General features: G+C 36.0%; 1 long non-coding RNA gene across 2 annotated transcripts in view; it reads left to right on the top strand.

The window, feature by feature from the left end:
* The window catches only part of LOC116422424, a 62,104-nt gene that overhangs the window by 18,700 nt on the left and 28,980 nt on the right, over positions 1-14,424 (top strand). For both annotated transcript variants that reach the window (XR_004233050.1, XR_004233051.1), the window contains exon 2: positions 11,538-11,645. This is a non-coding gene — a long non-coding RNA (uncharacterized LOC116422424). The remainder of the gene's footprint in view (positions 1-11,537; positions 11,646-14,424) is intronic.

Genomic DNA, 14,424 nt, shown 5'->3' with positions numbered 1-14,424 from the left:
TTATATTTTATCCTAAAGGCAATGGGAGTTAGGGGTGTGTGTGTGTGTGTGTGTGTGTATGTGTGTGAAGGATGGAGAATAAAGCTTTTTGAGCAGAGACGTGACATGCTCAGACCTGTGCTTTGGCAATATTAGTGGGGTATCTATTTGGAGGATGGATTGGAGAGAAGAGTCTGCAGGCAGGAAGGCTGATGAGGTCAAGGAAGATAAAGGATTGGGTTAGGCTGGTTGTGGTTTGAGTTGAGATAAAGGGAAGGATGTGAGAGGTGGTGAGGATGTGAAATGACATGATTTGGCAATTTAATGGATATTGGCAGGTAAGAGAGGGTAAAGAGGTGAAGAGTAGGAAGGGACTCTTAGCTTGTAAGGCTACAAGACTGGAAGAATGGATTAGGGAGAAAGATAACAACAACAATAACATGATGGTGATGATATTATTTATATACTGCTTCAAGATTTTCAAAGCACATTACACACATTACTTCCTTTAATCCTTGCAAAGACCCTACAAAATAGGTATTTTTTTAATCCCCATTTTATAAATGAGGCAGAAAAGGATTAAATGATAACACATAATTAGTAATCAATGAGCTAGGATTCCAGTTAAAGTTTTCCAGATTCCTTGAAAAGCATTCTGTTTCTTAATACCAAGTTGTACCACATAATTAAGTGAGTTTTAAACATGTTGAATTTGAGATATCTTTGGGACATTGAGGTGGTGGTATCCAACTAACATTTGGAGAGAAATCATGTAAATTTGGGAGTCATTTGCAAAGATGATAGTTGAATCTATAGGACATGATGAGATCACCTAGAGAAAAAAGAGAAGAGTGATGAATCTTCAAAGGTAACTGAGAGGGATTGATTCATTAGGTATGAAGAGAATTACAACAAAGAAGTGTCACGAAAACCCAGGCAGGAGAGAGTATCCAGCAATAAAGATATCAGTGGCCTTGAGAGAGCAATTTCAGTTGAGTGGTAGGGACAAAAGCCAATTTGTAAGGGGTTGAAAAGTAAGTGGGAGCCGAGAAAGTGAAAAGAATGAATGTAGACAGTTTTCCTAGGAGTTGGCCATGTGGGAAGAGGAGGGAACAAGTATTTATTAAGCATTTACCACGTGCCAGGCATTGTGCTAAAAGCTTTAGAAATATGTCATTTAATCCTTAAAATAATCCTGTGTAGTAGGGACCATTATCTTTCTCATTTTATAGTTGAAGAAACTGAGGTAGATCGAGTTTAAGTGACTTGCTTAGGGCCACACAGCTAATCTTTAAGTCCTATTGACTTGAAACTCAACACTCTGTCCACTGTGGCCACTTACCCAGCCAGGATATTGGCTCATAGCTTGAGAGATTGATGGGGTCAATGTTTGGAGATAGCAAGAAGGGAGGTAATGGATAGGTAGAGGTTAAAAATAGGAAGAGAGATGGAATTATTAAGGGAGTAAGCTGTTCAAGGAGAAGTTAGCAAAGACTGAAAGTGACAGTAATGAACCAGAAGTGCCTTGATAGCACCTCTTCTGGTCCTAGAAGAGGTAAGAAAAGAAGGCAGCAGAACTCTTAGTCTTCTCTACCTTAGTTGGTGAGCCCCAAAGTTGGGTGACTTTATCCCACAGAAATATCCCAATGCACTCTCATTCTCCATAGATACCAGCCATGATCCTATTACAAAAAAGAATCTTATCACTTCTCTGTACTTCTCGCATCCCTAAGAGGAAAGATAAAACCACCCATTAAAATATTCTAATGATAAAAGTGATTTCAGAAATATTGCTGCTCCAGGTCCAGCTTTCTAGCTTTCATATTAATTTTAGAATGTAAACTAACTGACCAGGCATTCAGGAAAGATCGAATAGATGAAGAATATCGATTGCCAAAATCAAAATGTGCACTGGAGCTTGTCCATCCGTTCATTCATCCATCCATGGATGTTGCTGCTCCAGGTCCAGCTTTCTAGCTTTCATATTAATTTTAGAATGTAAGCTAACCGACCAGCAAACATATTTTGTTTTTAATATTATAATAATTTAGACTTCTCTAATACAAAGGAAGAACCAAAATTTTTACATGGATTTACCAGATTGTAGATGTAGATTTTCTATCCCTAACTACTGTAACTACTGTGGGAGGGATGACTATAGATACACACACTCACATACATGCATGTGTATACATATGTACATACATATATGTGTATGCATATATATATACACACATGTGTGTAGGGGACAGACAATATGGAGGAATGATGGATTTGACTCAAGAGTTGAATAGAAAGAGGAGAGCAGGCTAAATTGTTTCTGGATGATAGTAAAGCTCTTTTAATGACTCCAAATTTCTTATGAAGGCAAAGGACCATGTTTTTTAATATTAAAATTTTACCAATCCTACAGTATGGTAATGAGATATGTAATACAACAGTCTTTGAATAATTAAAAATGAATATCACATAAAGGCCAAGAAAGAGATGCATGTCGAGTCTGAGCGAGCTGTAATATAACCAGTGAAGAACTCTGAAGATGAGCATGAGCAAAAGATAGCATCTAGGAATTGTATGATGAGAAGAGAAAATGGTCTGATCACATGGTAAGGATAAGGAATGATAAGTGAATAGCTAAAAAAGTTCCATTGTACATTTATGATGTCTAAACATAGAAGGGTATCCTATACCTGGAGTAGAGCCTTTGGGGCACATTTATGGGAGGACATAGACATCCATATAATGCATTATAAAATGTATTATTGGAATGGAACTTCCAAATTGATGAGATTTGGACTATTCCAAATCTATTCTAAACCTGCTCCATTTGAAAAGATTTCTTGAGATCTAAGGACTGTGTTGTTTTTATCTTTGTATTTCCAGCATTTAAAACAGTTTATGGTACATGATAAGCTCTTAATAAGTGATTTTGTGATTGATTTGAAGCAGCTTTGGGTAGCAGGAGCCTTCTGCTAGTATAGAGATCTACCCATCTCTTTCTCTTTGATCCCAAAACATCTGTTACCTGAATACCCTTTTGATTATCTACCAATCTACCTACCAATCTATTTAGCTTGATTAAGAATGTATAAAATGATAAATCCATGGAAGCTTTAGACATGAACCCATATCATCATCATCCTTATTTATCTTGACCACCATCATCAGAGAGGCAGAATGAGGAAATTTAAGCTGAATCTGAATTCAAATCATGACTCCCACTTACTTCCTGTGTGATCCTAAAAAAACCTCTCCAGGCCTCAATTTTGATCTCTAGAAAATCTGATGAGCTGATGATGAGCTGAGCTAAATGATTTCTAATATCTATTCCAATTCTAGATCTATAATTGCTACCTTGTTATTTATCAAAAATGGACAGTTGAATTGGAATTTAGGAAGTGCTTTGAGACCTCAAATTGAAGACTTAAATTCAAAGAACATTCTTGTGAGCTGCACTCATATTGAGCCATTGCTTTTCTGTATTTTCTGTTTCTCTTTCCCAGCTGCATCTCATTCCTCCTTTAGTAATACCACCCCATCCTCCACATCTGGATTCAACTAAGAAACAACAGACTTACTGTAAGTGGTCTCCGCCTCTCTCTGCCCTCTGCTCCATGGTTCAGAGCTTTGACTTGGAGGCATGAGAATGAGATGGAATCAGCAAACATCTAGCTCTTTCTACCCTACTTTATGGGGGCCAAGGAAGAGAGATATTCTCAAAAGGAAGTGTTTCAAGGTGCTATCATTCTCTAAAATGATCCAAGCTTCAATCCTTTGCAATTTACTCAAGATCTATCCCAGAAAAAAATTCCATTTCTCTTTTCAGCCATGGGAATGAGGGCAAGGGAGTGGTCCCAACACAAAGAAGAAATGTCAATTCCCTAGGGTACCTAGGCCAGTTATCACAGTCATGCTTCCCCTGAAAGCCAAAATTAAAGTTTAATTCAATAGACTCTAGGCTGAAGGAAGAAAGGATATAAATTGAAATCACAGTTTTCACAGTGGAAAGCAGCTGTAATTCTCTTTAAAGCAACATACGCCAAACTCAAGCATTGTGCTATAAATTCAGGGAAAAGAGATATTCATCTAGGGACAATGGCAGGAGCAAATCAAAAGCCCTGTAAATAGAAAGAATGCAATATATGGGAATAATGACGCAAATCAATCAATCTATATTCTCTAATACCAACTGTCTATGTACCCACCTCTAGGCTAGATGCTGCTGACACAAAAACAAAAGGAAAAACAGTCTCTGTCCTCGAAGAATTTATAGTCTAGCAAGGGGAAATAGTTTGTACATATGTAGATATAGTCAAAACAGATAATTCAATTTAGGGACTATGGGGAGTTACTGAACTTGATCAATTTCTAGAGAAAGGGGAGAGGCAAACAAGTTCTCAGAGACTCAAAAATAATTTGGGGACATTTGTTAGGGCCTAACAAAGGACTTCCTCTATCTTGTTTACAATCTTGTTTGCAATTTTTTTCTGAGAATATTAAAGTTATGAAGCAACTGCAGAATTCTGAAAGTTCTCTTTAATGTCCAATATATGTGCCTTCCTGATAAATGGAGCACTACAAATTGACCCCCAAGTCCCATTCCTCTGGTGTCTAGCTTCTGAGGAGTCTGTAGCAGGACTATGTTCTTCTTTGGCTTACTCTCAACTATTACTTTTAACAACCCTATCTGGAATTTCCAATCCCTCTCTTCAAAGAGCACTTAAGCTTGTGGTCAATACCACAATCACTAGTTTCTCTAGAGGACCCTGGTTTGACTTTTCCCTTTCCAGCTTCAGCATTGGTATGATTCAGCAATCCTGCTCTGGAGAAACATCCTGAGGTGAGTGCTTGGTAGGTGAATTAACAAACAGGTGTGTGTGGGGGATCATTTTAGATACTTCCAAAACACACACACACACACATTCTCTCTATATCTATAGATATAGGTAGATAGATGGATAGATATAGATATAATATATAGATATATATCCAAGACCCAAAATTTCTTGTCTCCCTCATTTTTATCCTATCCCTAATCACCTCAATAGGTGCTGATTGTTTTGCGGATGGTCTATAGGACTTGATTATGGAAAAAACAGATGCAAGGGATGGAGATAGCACAAGATAGCAGTAAGAGTACTCTGAGATGATCTGAGGTATAAGCTTTCAGTAGATTTGTCTGAAAGAAAAAGACAATAAATCAGCTTTTAGGATGCCTGAAAGAGATGTTCCAAATCATGCTTGAGGAGAGGAAATAGACTTTCTCCTTCAAAAGGGAGAGATAGATTCTTGTGATTGTAAAGACAAGCATACCTTTGAACAGATGTCTCTTTTTAACAGAAGCCTCAATATTTTGTTTGTAATGTTCTTTGACATTTTCAAATTCTGAATTTAAACACCAAAATAAGCATTTCCAAATACACAGTGCACAAGAAGATTCTCTATAAAACATAAATTTCCATTTCATAGTGTTTTGCTTTTAAAAATAAGTATATAATAAATTTCAAGACTATCTTACTTGTCTGTGCTTCCTTCTGAATTTTGTTTTGTTCTCTTTTGTGGATTAAAAAATATTATTATGGCTGTCTTTTTTGGGGGCGGGGAGAACCTTTGCTAATTTCCTTTCCTTCCCCTTTTGGTATCATTATTTCTAATCCTGAACATCCCTCAATTAAAAATAGAGACCAAAAAAAAAAAAAAAAAAAAAGGCTAAGCCCTCAAAGAAACAACAAAAATCAATCTTGTAGAAAATAAGCAAAGTCTAGCAAAACTAATCCATTAGAAACCATGTCCAATAATATTTGTCTCATTCTGAATCTTGTGTCCTTGGCTTCTCTGGTAGGAGATGTGGATAATATACTTTGTCACAGATCCTTTGTAGACATAGCTGATGACTGCATTGATTAAAGTTCAAAATTCTTTCAAAGTTGTTTTCTTGCTTTCCTTGTAGAAATTGTTCTCTTGATTCTTTTCCCTTCATCATGCCAGTTTATAATACCCAGGATTCTCTGACACTGTATATTTTGTTATTTCTTTGGTGCCATAATATTTTATTACATTCATAAACCATAATTTATTCAGTCATTACCTAATTGTCTAAGAAGCGGTCTAAGATGCTGCTTTGCATTATGATTCTTTACTTTCTCTTCCTACCTCCACTCTATTAATCATCACTTCAGGATCAGGAAATTTGTTTTATTTGTGAAAATTTCCTCCCAGGTATCATGTTACCACTTAACAGCCTTGTCCCCATTTATACTTGTTTCCCAATTGAATTTGATGTATTTCTATATCAATGGTTTTTTGAAAATTTTAATATACAACAATTTTTAGTACCCTATGGACACATACATATATGTTTCAGAACAGAGTGTAAGTGTTGTGAGATCTTTCTGGCTTCACTATCCCAGAGCTAAACAGGCTATATCTTTTTCTCAAGGCTCTATGGGTAGCTTTGACAGGTTAGGGTCTCTCTTATCCAATATGCTATTGACTTGAGTCCCCATTCTCATGTAGGACTCTCCACTATTAATATGCAATAACCACCATAGTTCTATTTAACTAAATTAACAGTAATTCAATTTTATAAAGGGAAATCTACTTCAAAGACAGCAAGAACAAAAATACAATTTTTCCTCTCAACACATTGGGAGCACATTCTCTCTTATACAGCTTCAATCTCTGAGGAGATAGACTGAGACATAATGCAATCTCTATATAGCATCGATCCCACTAAATTCATATCCAAATGCAACATCACTTTGCATGAGTCTATAGGCTGGGTCTTGAAGGCTTCTTGTGGCATTGATGCTGGGTTAATTGCAAAACCAGAATGGACTTGACTCCCAGGCTCCTACTGCTATTGGAGATAGGTTAGAGATAAAACTCAAAGAGTACAAACAAACTGATAGCCAACCTGCCCCAGCTCTTACCCCAGATGTAGATAAATTAAGTTTAGAATGATCCTAATAACCCACATCAACTATAAGTTCTAGTAAAGGAGCAGTGACTTTAACTAGTAACAAAGAAATTAGAATCATTGTATCCGTCCCAGACTAATTTATAATGTTACAGGAGCTCAACTAAAGAATTACTTTTATTCATATGACAATGCTAGAAAATGGCCTTGTTAAGTGGCCTTATATGTAATTGTATATATTTATTACTGCACATATTAGCTGATGCATCTTAAAGTATTATCATGTTCATTTGACAGTTGTCTATGTTCCAACCAAAGCAATTGCTTAATTGCTTTGCTCATTGTTTCTTTCCACATATGTTAATGCTTATAGTTATGCTGAATTTTTATATAGGCTTATTAAAAGTGTTATTGTTATAGCTAACTAGCTTTGGTTTGTTAACCATGCTTTGCTTTGTTATTTATCATTATTGCTGTGCTCTGTTGATATTTATGTAACTCTTGAGCATGCAAAGTTCTATGTTCTGCATGTAATAGTCATGTTGTAGATTAATGTCTTGTCAGGTCTTGCTTTATATACTGCTATGACCATTGTGTGTATTGCTAATGGGCATTTATTTCAAAGTACTATGGGCTGGCTGGCTGACCAACTACCAGGAAACCCAGGTTACCTTTATTTAAAGCATTAATTTATTTAAGTTTCAAGTTTACCTTGGCTGATTTTTGCAAATAATTGCAAGAAATTTTGGACCATGGGAAGGATGCTCTTCTCCCATCCTAGTGAGCAGGGACAATTCTCTGAAGGACAGCCTGGGAAACTGCTTATGTGTACAGGAGCATGATTCCTGTTTAGTAGAGATAGTTTAGAAAGAATGAAGGAGAGTTAGGAAGGAAAGAGAATGAGGCCTTTGGGGTCTTTTGTATGTACTCGATGTTCTAACTCAATAACCACCTGAAAGGCCTTTTCTTCATTATGCAGTAAGCATTAGTCAATATGATTAGTCAATAAACATTTATTAAGCAGTGTCAGGCACAGCTAGGTGGTATAGTGAGCAGAGATCTGATCCTGGAACCAAAAAGACTCATCTCCATGATTTCAGATCCATCTTCAAATACTTCCTAGATATGTGATCCTGAGCAAGCCACTAACTCCTGTTTGCCAGGAGAAGGAAATAGCAAATTACTTCAATATCTTTGCCAAGAAAAACCCACGTGGAATCACAGAGGGTTGGACATAACTAGAAAATGATTTAACAACAAAGCAGGCACTGTGCTAAGTGTGGGAGATACAAATATGAAAAATAAAGATAGTTCTTGCTTTCAAAAACCTTACAGTCTAATGGAGGAATGCAATATACAAAAGGAGGCTGAAAAGAGAGGGGGCGGGGGAAGGACCAGGACCATGATGGTGTACAATCCAAAGAAGTAAAGCCAAGTGGGAAATGAAGAGATGGTAGTCTTGGAAGCCCTTTAAATGAAAGTTTTGTTCTTTGCTCCTCTCTCTAGCCCTCCAATTGGAGTACTAATGGTACTGATGAAATCTGAGAAGCAAGACTTGATACAATCTTGAAAGACGATAATTTTCTGATGATGAGGATGGACCACAGTCCAAAAAGTGCAGCTGGTGGGAAATGTCTTCCCCCTCCCCCAACTATAGTAAGCAAACAGGAAACAGTCATAGAACCCAATGCAGATTATGAAGAACAAAGCCAGGTCCCTATATCATCTATATCATCACGAACTTTCAGGTTTATCAAATATTGACTGGGCCCTCACAGACTACTGATATTAAATTATAATACAGAGAAATGTACACTTATGGAAGATATGTTCTGGTATCATGGAAGATGTCCAGTATAGACTAGAAGAACTAAAAGAGGAAATTCCCCTCAAAATTTAGGTCTTCTGGATGTTCTTTCTTGAAAATGGCATGGTGCTGAGTATATCAAGCCTAGGAACAGATCCTCCTAATGAGACAATCCATCAGGAGTTTGGTCTAATTATGAATAATTAAATGAAGGAAAAGGACCTGTTGTCTAGCTTGTGATAGAATTGAAAACTCAATGAACAATGAAATGCCATCTCTGACCTCCTCTCACTTGTTGGATAATCATTAGTAGGGCAAGGATGGGGCTCCAACAAAAGAATAAATCTTCACATGTGGTTTTAGAAAAACATTGCTCTTACAGAACTGAAAGAGGGCACTGAAATTTCAATAGATTTGTGATGGAGAGAGTCATCTGCATCCAGAGAAAGGAGTATGGGGACTGAATGTGGATCATCATGTATTTTCACCTTTATGTTGTTGTTTGCTTGTTTTTTTTCTTTCTTTCTTTTTTTCTTTTGAACTGATTTTTCTTGTGTGGCATGATAAATGTGGAAATATGTTTAGAAGAACTGCATATTTAACCTATATTAGATTACTTGCTGTCTAGGGGAGATGGGCGTGGGACAGGAGGGAGAAAAATATGGGATACAAGGTTTTGCAAGGGTGAATGTTGAAAACTATCTTTGCATGTATTTTGAAAAATAAAAAGCTATTATTAGAAAAAATTTAAAATCTTAAAATAAAAAACAAATTAAAAGGTGGGCACTGGATCAGGAGGTAATCCAGATTGTATTTATAAAATTTCACAATGATTTTTAAAGATCCTAGTTTTTCTCTCAAATAAAACAAAAACTGATACAGAACAAAAAAAAACACTAGTTCCATTGCTGTTTAGGGTAGATGCTAAATAGATCCAAGAAACATATGTTTTTAAAAATATAATTTGGCATTCATTTGGTTTTTTTATATGAACAGAAGTCTATTTATAAAACAATATGAAGCATCAAGTGTTTTGAAGAATCACACAAAATCAGGAACTATGAAACCTAACTCATTTTGATAGTTATCATGCTCCTGATCTTCCTCCCAATCTCCATGTTCCCAGCTGCTAGTGCTACCTCCCTAAGGATTTGCTTGTACTTATTTCTAAATATTCTGTATATATTTATTTTACATTGTCCCCATATTGACTGTAAGCTCACTGAGGGCAGGGATGCTTTCATTTTTTCTTTGCTTCTTCAGGGCCCAGAATCTAGAACTATTAGTATTTGTTATATACTGAAACTTCCAGTGTAATTCCCACTGGGGAGATTCTCAGCCCACATCATTCTGCATCTGCTGCTCTGCCTGGTTTCAACTTCTTGGAACAAGATTCTGGATACACCCTGGTGTCTCCCTTCCTTGCTTTCCTGCCTCCTTTTCATGTTGCCTCTCCTCCTACCCCGCAATAAATTGTTAGCTCCTTAAGAGCCACTTCTCAGGTATATCATGGTGGGAGAGACTTCCTTTCTGTGTTAGGTTGGCCTAGGTAGCTTTTTTGCAACTTTCCAAAGTTGTCATGCATACCGTCCCCATTTTCTGGGATTTATATAATTCCTAGATTTCTTCAAAACAACACTCAATTGCCTTCTCCTTAAATAAGCTCTTTCCAGATGGCCCCAGTTATTAGGACTCTCCCTATTCAAATTACATTGTATCACTGTTTTTTTTTTACTTTTATACATATATTCTTGCTCACTGCTCTATTTATTGTAGAATTTAAAGTTCTTGAGGGAAGAAAAAGTATTCATTTTGTGTTTGTATCTTCAGTGCCCTGAACAATATTAAGTGCTTCATGAATGCTTCTTGAGTTAAATGACTGTAGTAACAGTTGCAAATGGATATGTTGCAAGGCGAAAGGGAGAATAAATAGATAAATTTTGTCGGCCACGTGGGTCTAGATCAGGGATATCCTAAATTTTGATTCTTTTGTTCTAAAACTACAACTTTGTGCCTTATTCATTTATTTGACTATTCTACTTTAGGTTCTAGTTTTCTCTTAACTATTCCTATTCCACCTAACCCATTAGAATTTGTAGATTTGGAACCACAGATTTGCAGGAGCAAGCACTAAGATTTATGAGAGCCCAATATTAAATTTTCAGTGTGAGCATCTATACTTCAGATATTAGCAAATACCATTGATAAGGGCTTGATTTATTCTTTTGTTGATTGTCTAGGCTTTTAAAAAGTAATGAAAATCTTAGTAATACAGATTAAACTTAAAAGAATATAATGTTTATGTTTTCTCACCCACCCCCAAAATCAGCTGTTAAACATTTACCAGGATACATGCTATGTGGAACCTCCAGCAGCTGCTATTCCAGGTTCAAAGTACTATGTATATCTCTACTTCTAAAACCATAACCCAATAGTTCCCCATTGGGGTATTTGTATTTAAACATCAACCAGCAGAAACAATTAGCTAAAAGCAAAAGTCTTTACTGACAAATTTCCCCCATGAAATTGGGTCACACTTTCCAGTGGATATACACAGTGTCAATTGGAAGAGTGAGCACCTAAATGGAGTACATTAATTGAAAAGTACGTTTTTATTTTATTGATTTATGAGGCACTTGCCCACAGTCACACAACTAGTAAATATCAAATGCCTGAGGTTGGATTTGAACTCAGGACCTCCTGGTTCCAGGCTGATGTTCTATTCACTGTGCCACCTTGCTGCTCCCAAAAGTACATTTTTAGATAATGCATGTAGTCAAAGTGATTTATGCCTCCATGCTGTAGGGTCCAAATATTCTTTCTTTTCTCCAGGTTTGCTGCCCATGGGCAGAGTGTTTCTGCTGGATATGTTACTCTCCTGGGATCCTGGGCATGCATCCTGATGGGAATGGTACTGGCAAGAACCACTTTGGGTACTGTGTAAGTAGATGCGAGAATTAATGGAATGGGTGGGGAAGAGAGATATCTCTTTCTCTGGAGACAAAAAGAGTGATTCCCTTTCAAAGGGTCTTCCAAATCTAATTCTCATCTTGGCCTTCAAGTTCCTCAATATCCCTAAATCTCAAGGTTTTTGTCCCCAGTCATTGGGTCCTCATGTCTCAAGTACATGCAGGAGACATCAAGCCTCAGGTAACCCTGTTCTTTCAACTAAATTTTTCTCAGGGGTAGGATTATTAATTTTGACTCTGGTTACAAACCAAAGTATAATATAAGGTCTGAAGAGGCAGGTCACAGAGGAAATCAGAAAGGACTTTATTGAAAAGATGTCAAGAAAAGTTTTCTTGATTTTTAAATTTGACATCAATCATTTTAAAAAACTGCTTGTCACTCCCCCTTTCTTTGAAAAATTAAAAAAAACATTTTTATTTAAAAATTTGAGTTCCAAATTCTATACTTCCCTCCCTATTCTCCTCATTCCCTTAGATGGTAAGCAGATATAGGCTATACATGTGCAATTATGTAAAACATTTCCATGTTAGCCATTTGTATAAGAAGACTTGAATAAAAGAGGAAAAAAAGAAAGTGGAAAATAGCATGCTTCAGTCTATATTCAGTCAATATCGGTTCTTTCTCTAGATGTGGATAGTATGTTTTATCATTAGTCCTTTGGCATTGTTTTAGATCATTGTATTGCTATAATTAGCTATATCATTCACAGTTCTTCATCTGAATAATATTGCTCTTATTGCATATAGCGTTTTCCTGGTTCTGTTCACATCTATTTATATAATGCATCAATTTATATAAATCTTTCTAGGTTTTTCTGAAATAATCTGTTTTTTAATTTCTTATAGCACAATAATATTTCATTATAATTACATATACATATATATGTATATAGTTGGTTAAACAATTCCCCAATTGATGGGCAATCCTTTGACTTCCAATTCTTTGCCACCACAAAAAGTGTTATAAATATTTTTGCACAAATAAGTCCTTTTCCATTTTTTTGGAAGTCTTTCAGATATAGATCTAGCAATGATGTTGCTGGATCAAAGGACATGTGCAGTTTTATAGCCCAAATTTCTCTCTAGAATGATTGGATTAGTTCACAAGTCTACTAACAATATATTAGGGTCTGTTTTCCCACATCCTTCCAACATCCAACATTTTTTCTGTTTTTTCATATTAGCCACTCTAATAGATGTGAGGTGATATCTCAGAGTTGTTTTACTGTGAATTTGTCTGATCAATAGTGATTCATAGCATTTTTTCATATGATTAGGGATAGTTTTAATTTTTCATCTGAAAACTACCTGTTCAGATCCTTTGATTGTTTATCAATTGGGAAATAACTTGTATTTTTATAAATTTGACTCAGTTCTCTATATATTTGAGAAATGAGGATTTTATCAGAGATATTTGTTGCAAAAAATTACCCCAATTTTTAGCTTTTCTTATGATTTTGTTTGCATTGGTTTTGTATTGCAAAAACTAATTTTATATAATCAAAATTATCTTTTTTACATTTTGTAACAATTTTATATAATCAGAATTATCTTTTTTTTACATTTTGCAATGTTCCCTCTGTCTTCCCTTATCCATGAATTGATAGATAAACTATTCCATGCTCCTATAATTTGCTTGTGATGTCACCCTTTATGTGTAAATCATGTACTCATTTTGACCTTATTTGATATACAGTATGAATTTTTGATCTATACCTAGTTTCTGTCATACTGTTTTCCAGTTTTCCCAGCAATTTTTGTCCAATAAGGTCATTCCCTCCCTTTCTTGCCCAGTGAAACTTCCCTTATGAAAAAAGAAAAAAATAATAACAACAGTTAAGCAGAACTAATACATTAGGTACATCAAGAAAAAAAGGAAGAAGTATTTATTAAGCATTTACTATGTGCCAGGTACTGTGCCAAGTCCTTTATAAATATGATCTCATTTGATCTTCACAACAATCCTGAAAAGTATGTATCCTGCTTATCTCCATTCTACACATGAGGAAACTGAGACAGACAAGAATTGATATAATTTTCCCAGGCTCACACAACTAGTCAATGTTGGAGGCTAGATTTAAACTCAATTCTTTCTGGCTCTAGTCCCAGCCCTCTCTATCCACTGTCATGGATGACTGCCTCAACAGAATTTGTGATATTCCATATCCAACCTTTCACCTTTTTGACAGAAGGAGGGAATATTTTTGTCATCTCATCTCCCAGACCAAAATTGTAATTATAAAACATTCATCTTCATTTCATTGTTCTTTTCATATTTTGTTCTATTCATATCATTTTCCTGATTCTTCCTACTTTACCTCACACCAGTTCATGTAGTTTCCCTGTGTTTCCTGGAGATACTGTTTGAATTGGATATAAATGAATAGGTAGGGATTCATTTGGAAAACAGAAAGAATGAAGGCATTTCAGACTTGGGAAATAGCATGCGCAAAGGCACAGCACATTCTGGGAGGAGAATCGGCCAGCCTGGCTCATTTTGAGTAGTTTGAGATAAGGCTAAATATACAGGGTGAAAATAGATTATTTAGATCCTTGAATGTCAAGCAAGACTGTGAACTTTATGTAGTACACAATAGTGAAGATTTGACGAGGCAGAGGAGTGACAAGGCCACATCTATACATAAGGACAAGCCAGCCCACCTCTTTTGGGCTGTCACTAGAAACTTCATCTGCAAAGTTCAAACCTACAATTTAGAGAGCTGTAAAAAGGGTGGGACCACTTTGCTTTG

This window comes from Sarcophilus harrisii, chromosome 3 (genome assembly GCF_902635505.1).
Source record: "Sarcophilus harrisii chromosome 3, mSarHar1.11, whole genome shotgun sequence".
NCBI classification, from domain to species: Eukaryota; Metazoa; Chordata; class Mammalia; order Dasyuromorphia; family Dasyuridae; genus Sarcophilus; species Sarcophilus harrisii.
This window is presented reverse-complemented; position numbering and strand designations above follow the sequence as displayed.